The following is a 5,142-nucleotide window of genomic DNA, read 5'->3' on the forward strand; positions in this document are numbered from 1 at the left end:
TTTGTCTAAGCTTCCGGTTCTCTCTTTTGATTTTATATTAGAGTGGCCGGATTGCTTTTGTCTTCAGGAGTTCCCTCAGAGGCCCAATTCAGATGAGGGTCAGATGTTTTCAGGCTTTCTCCTAGGGTCTGAATCCCTCCAGGAATGATTTTGGCCTCAGGAATTTGGGGGTTGGACTGGCCTGGTTGCCTGGCCCTGGAAAGATGCTGGTCTAGGGCAGCCGGTGGCTGTGCCACCCAGAGATGCAAAGGCAGATAGGGGGTGGGGAGAAGAGGCCCCAAGGACTCCTGGGGACTGCACTAGGGAGCTGTGTTGGTCTGGATGCACAGGATCAGGAAGAGGAAAGATCAGCCCCTGTGTCCCAGAAAGAGGCTGGTGGATGGTGCAGGCCCAGGGAAGCAGAGGGAGGTGAGGGTGGGGCCAGGCCCAGAAACAGTGCTCCTGGGGCCCAGAGAAGGTATTAAGTTGGTGTGGATGAAAAGGATCATGAAGCAGTATTAGTTCCCCAGGTGTCTGGGGCCCCAAGACAAGGAATGGGGCCGGACCCAAACTAGGAAGAGAGACTGGTGGGGGAGATGGGAGGGTCAATGATGCTGGGGGAGTCAAGGAGTGGAGGGCACAATGTGCTTACCCCGGAGAGAGGCCTGTGGGTTAACTATTGTACTTTTATCCAGGAAATATCAGTGTGGCTTAAGAATTTAGAATCAACTTTGACAGCTCTATCAGACCCTCATGAAGAAGTAAAATGGTCTCGTTCTAAATAAAATCTCTCTCAACTCCTGACAACATAGGTTGTGGATCAGACCACTGACCCTTCTCAAAGATGTTCTAAAGCACCTGCCTTGTGCTTAGTCCTTATAGAAGAATGCCACAGGTATGAGCCTACATACACTGCTACTCTGGTGTGCTCGTTTGCTATACTCCGTAGCTTCAACTTACACAGATGTTAGAAAAAGTGTCGTCCTGTCTCAGGACTGTCATCGCCTTTTAAAAGCACTATGTCAGGGCTGGAGAGATGGTTCAGTGGTTTGAGGACCTGGATTTGGTTCTGGGCACCCACATGTTAGCTAACAGCCATCTGCAACGGGGACCAGTTCCAGGGGATCTGAAACCTCTTCTGGCCCCCGTGGGCACCAGGCATGCACATGGTGCACATACACACATGCAGGCAAACACTCATATCACTCATTCATAAAAATAAATAAAATATTTTTTAAAAGAAGCATTCATTTCCCTTTCCAGAAGGAAGGAAATCAGAAAACGCTGTGGTGGCTGTAGAGAGGGTTCTTTCTGTGCTGCAGTCTTACTGCTGTCACAATAAAATATTTTGACAAAGTAAGTAGAGCATTTGGTTGAAGAATGGTTCATTCAGAAGGAAGGAAATCAGAAAACGCTGTGGTGGCTGTAGAGAGGATTCTTTCTGTGCTGCAGTTTTACTGCTGTCAGAATAAAATATTTTGACAAAGTAAGTAGAGCATTTGGTTGAAGAATGGTTCATGTGTGGATGATCACTCACACTGAAAAGGTGGATTATGCCCAGCAGTGGAAGCCACAGTTTAGATAGGCCAGACACAAAGCACAGCAGTAGTCTGACTGCTCACAGCTTTGAGTCTGCCTTGTTTAGGGGACAGGGTATTTTCCTTATCCTGAAGGGGGTGATAGGTTGGCTGCCATGATTGACCAAAACTTGGTTGCTAAATTGATGGAAACTTAGTCATTCATTATACTTCTAATTTGGTTTTAGCTCCTTATATTCTGAGTTAGGTTGAAGTTCGTTCACCAACCAGAACTAGAAATATGGAGGCATTCTCAGGGCAAGTTTAAGTTAATGCTACTTAGATGTGTCTCCTACTTGAGCCTTGCTCAAGTCTCATTTCCTGCAGCACCTTCAAGAACCGTACTAGGACTCACCTGCCTTCTATAGTTACATCCACCACTGATCTTTGTGGCCCTGTCTTTGGCTCCTGATCTGGTGGTTGATGAATGATTTTTGTATCATTGTCTCAGTTCTGCTTTCAAAATATAGTGTCCCTGCTATCATTTTAACCACCTCTGTTGGGGCGTGAAGGTGACTCTGAGTTTCCTCCCTGACATATGTGGAGAAGAGGGATGAGGAGCACCCTTTCAAACCCTCTGAAACAGATTGTTGAAGGAATGCCAGTATAGGAATCCCTGGGAATTTGACTGGTACATTGAAGAACTTGATGTGTATCACACGAACCTTCTGGAATGATTGGATATGTATTATAAATATTTATTTCAAGCTTGTCATTTTAAATCTCCGATTGTTGCTGTCTCTGTCCCCTGCACTCTCCCATGATTATTTTTCTCATAAGTCTGCTTCTTGCCTTTGTTGGACACATGCCATGTTTCTGTACGTCAGAGAACTGTGCCTGGGTATAATTACATATAAATCAAGAATAGAGACGCTGGATCCAGGCTGCCAGTGTTCAAGTCCCAGTTCATATATATGGGTAAATTGCTTCATATTTCTGAGCCTTTTTCCTTATCTCTAAATGGAACTAGTAATGGTATTTTCTTCATGATGTAGTCATGACTATGAGTGAAGGACTGTGAACCATACCTGGCACATACATTCATCACCAATGTTGTTATCGTGGATTACGCTGTTCTTTCTATTTAGAATGGCACTTTTCCATTTTTCCTTTCTGTCATTAAGATATGAGTCTTCCAGGTAAGATGGGAGATTAGAAACCATATTAGTACAGCTTGGTCAAAGAAAATAGCCAGGATAATACATACTAATCTCTATTCCTAAAAGAGACAATGCTTATAATAAATTTATTAAGCCAGGAAAGATCTCCACAGGGGATCAGACAGGATGAGCTGTGAACCTATGCCTAGCCACACCATGAAGATCCAGGAAATTGATGGACAAGAGCTTCCTCTCCTCCACACAGGTGCTGCAGGAACAGCTAGGTGGACTGACCAAGGATCAGGCAACATGCTATTGGCTGTGGGACCTGAGTACTGCAGATACCAAAGCAGAGCTTCAGCTCCAGCATGCCGGACTCTGACTGAGGCCAGGGGAACTGCTAGATGGAGTTTTCCACCACCCCTTCACCTACGCTTCAAGCAGCTGGAGAGAGAAGAGCTAAGGAGGAAGTGCTGTCTATATACCCTGATCAGAAAGCTTAGGAATCAGCCCAGGCTGTGTAGGCTGGGGTTGGAGTATGGCACTGCCAGGCTGAGGCAGACTCTGCTACAACCCTCCTGAGTCAGTCAGCAGGGACCTTCCTGGAAAGCACCTTTCCTAGCAGAGCAATGCTTCTGAGCCAGAGAGCATCAACACAGGAATTAAGAACCATACTGTCCAACTCAGCACATTTGTGCTAGTAACTCAAACTTAAGGTAATTTGTCCAAACTCCACTGGGGCAGCGCATACCCTAAATCTAGTTTTATAGTCTTTAACTGGAATTGCAAATTGCACCTTCCTGTCAGCACAGCAGAAACAGGACAAGGAGGGAAAGAATTCAAAATCCATCTCATCAAGCAAGAAATACTGAATGATGTGATAGCTGTTTAAGTTAATGGACTTTTTTTGCCTCTTTTTTTGTTTTCTCTGCCTTTTATGTTTTAATCTTAATTCTTGCATGGATCTCTTATATGTCTTGCTTTAGTTCGTATGTTGCTTGATTAGGGTTTATGATTGTTTGGTATTTCTGTACCCGTTCCATGGTGTACTCCCTGCTCATCTTCCTCCACACAACACATACTTCCCCTCTCATTCCTGCTGTATTTCCTCTCTATCTCTTTCTCATCACCTGCTCTTTTTATTTTTTAACCATAACCTTGCATACCATTAATAATCTTTAAACTCCGGGTCAGCACCAGTACTCCAAATTCCCATTTCTAGCTGCTTGTACCACCTCAAGTATAGTTGCTATCCTTAGCCAGTCAGCTTTCTTTCCACTCCAAACCGTACTACGTAGTATCCTAGTTCATGCTGTGCCATCTTTGTTCCTTTATCACCCGAGAGCTATAAAAGTTAACAAGTGGAAGGTCATGGCTTTAATATGTGATTTGTAATATGTGATATGTTTGAAGACTTGGCTGACAAGGGTGGGACTGTGATGGTTTATATTGATTGCCATCTTAACAAAACATAGACTCACCCATGGGCCTCTGGAAAGCCCTGTGAGGGATTTTCTTGATTAGGTTGACTGAAGTGGGAAGACTCATGCTCAACGTGGGCAGTACCACTCCATGGGCTGAGTGCCGCACTGAAGAAAAAGGAGAAAGGGAACCAAGCAGTGACATGCATCTCCCTCCGCTTCTTCACTGCAGATGCAGTGTGACCAGCTGCCTCAAGTGCCAGCCGCCATAACCTCCCTGCCGTGATAGACTGCACCCTGGAACTGTGAACTCCAAGAAAATCTTCATCCTTTCAGGTTGCTTTTCGTCAGGGTATTTTATTACAGTAACAGAAAAAGTAAGATGGATATACAATGACTTCCCATCCTCATAGTTTGGAAGAAATAATATTGTGAAAAAGGTTGCCCTACCAAAAACAGCCTACAGTTTCAATCAATCTCCATCAAAATTGCAATGTCATTCTTCCCAGAAATGGAAAAAGAAGCCTAAATTAATATGCAAGAGCAAAAGACCTCAGATAGCCAAAATGATCGTGAATGAGAATAATACTGGAGGTATCACCATACATGACTTCAAGTTATACCACAGAGCCATAATAGCGAAAACAGCATGTTCCAAGAATAGAAACAGACTTGTAGATCAGCTGAATGCAATAGAAACACCAGACACAAACCCATGCAGCTATAGACACTTGAGCTTTGGCAAATATGCCAAAAGTACACAGTGGCGAAAGACAGCCTCTTCAGCAGATGGGGCTAATGAAATTGGATATTCACGCTGAGAACAGTGAAACAAGCCCCATCTCTTGTGTACCAAAGCCAATTCAAAATGGATCAAAGACTCTGATGTAAGACCCAAAACTCGGAAACTGCTAGAGGACGAAGTCGGCAAAATACTTCAAGATACAGGGAAAGGCAAGGATTTTTGGAATAAGACTCTGATTGTTAAGAAAGTAATTCCGACAACTGAAAATTAGAATTTCATGAATTAAAAAGCTTCTGCGTAGCAAAGGAAACACTTCAGTG

The sequence above is a fragment of the Nannospalax galili genome, unplaced genomic scaffold (assembly GCF_000622305.1).
Source record: "Nannospalax galili isolate Female #2095 unplaced genomic scaffold, S.galili_v1.0 scaffold264, whole genome shotgun sequence".
NCBI lineage: Eukaryota > Metazoa > Chordata > Mammalia > Rodentia > Spalacidae > Nannospalax > Nannospalax galili.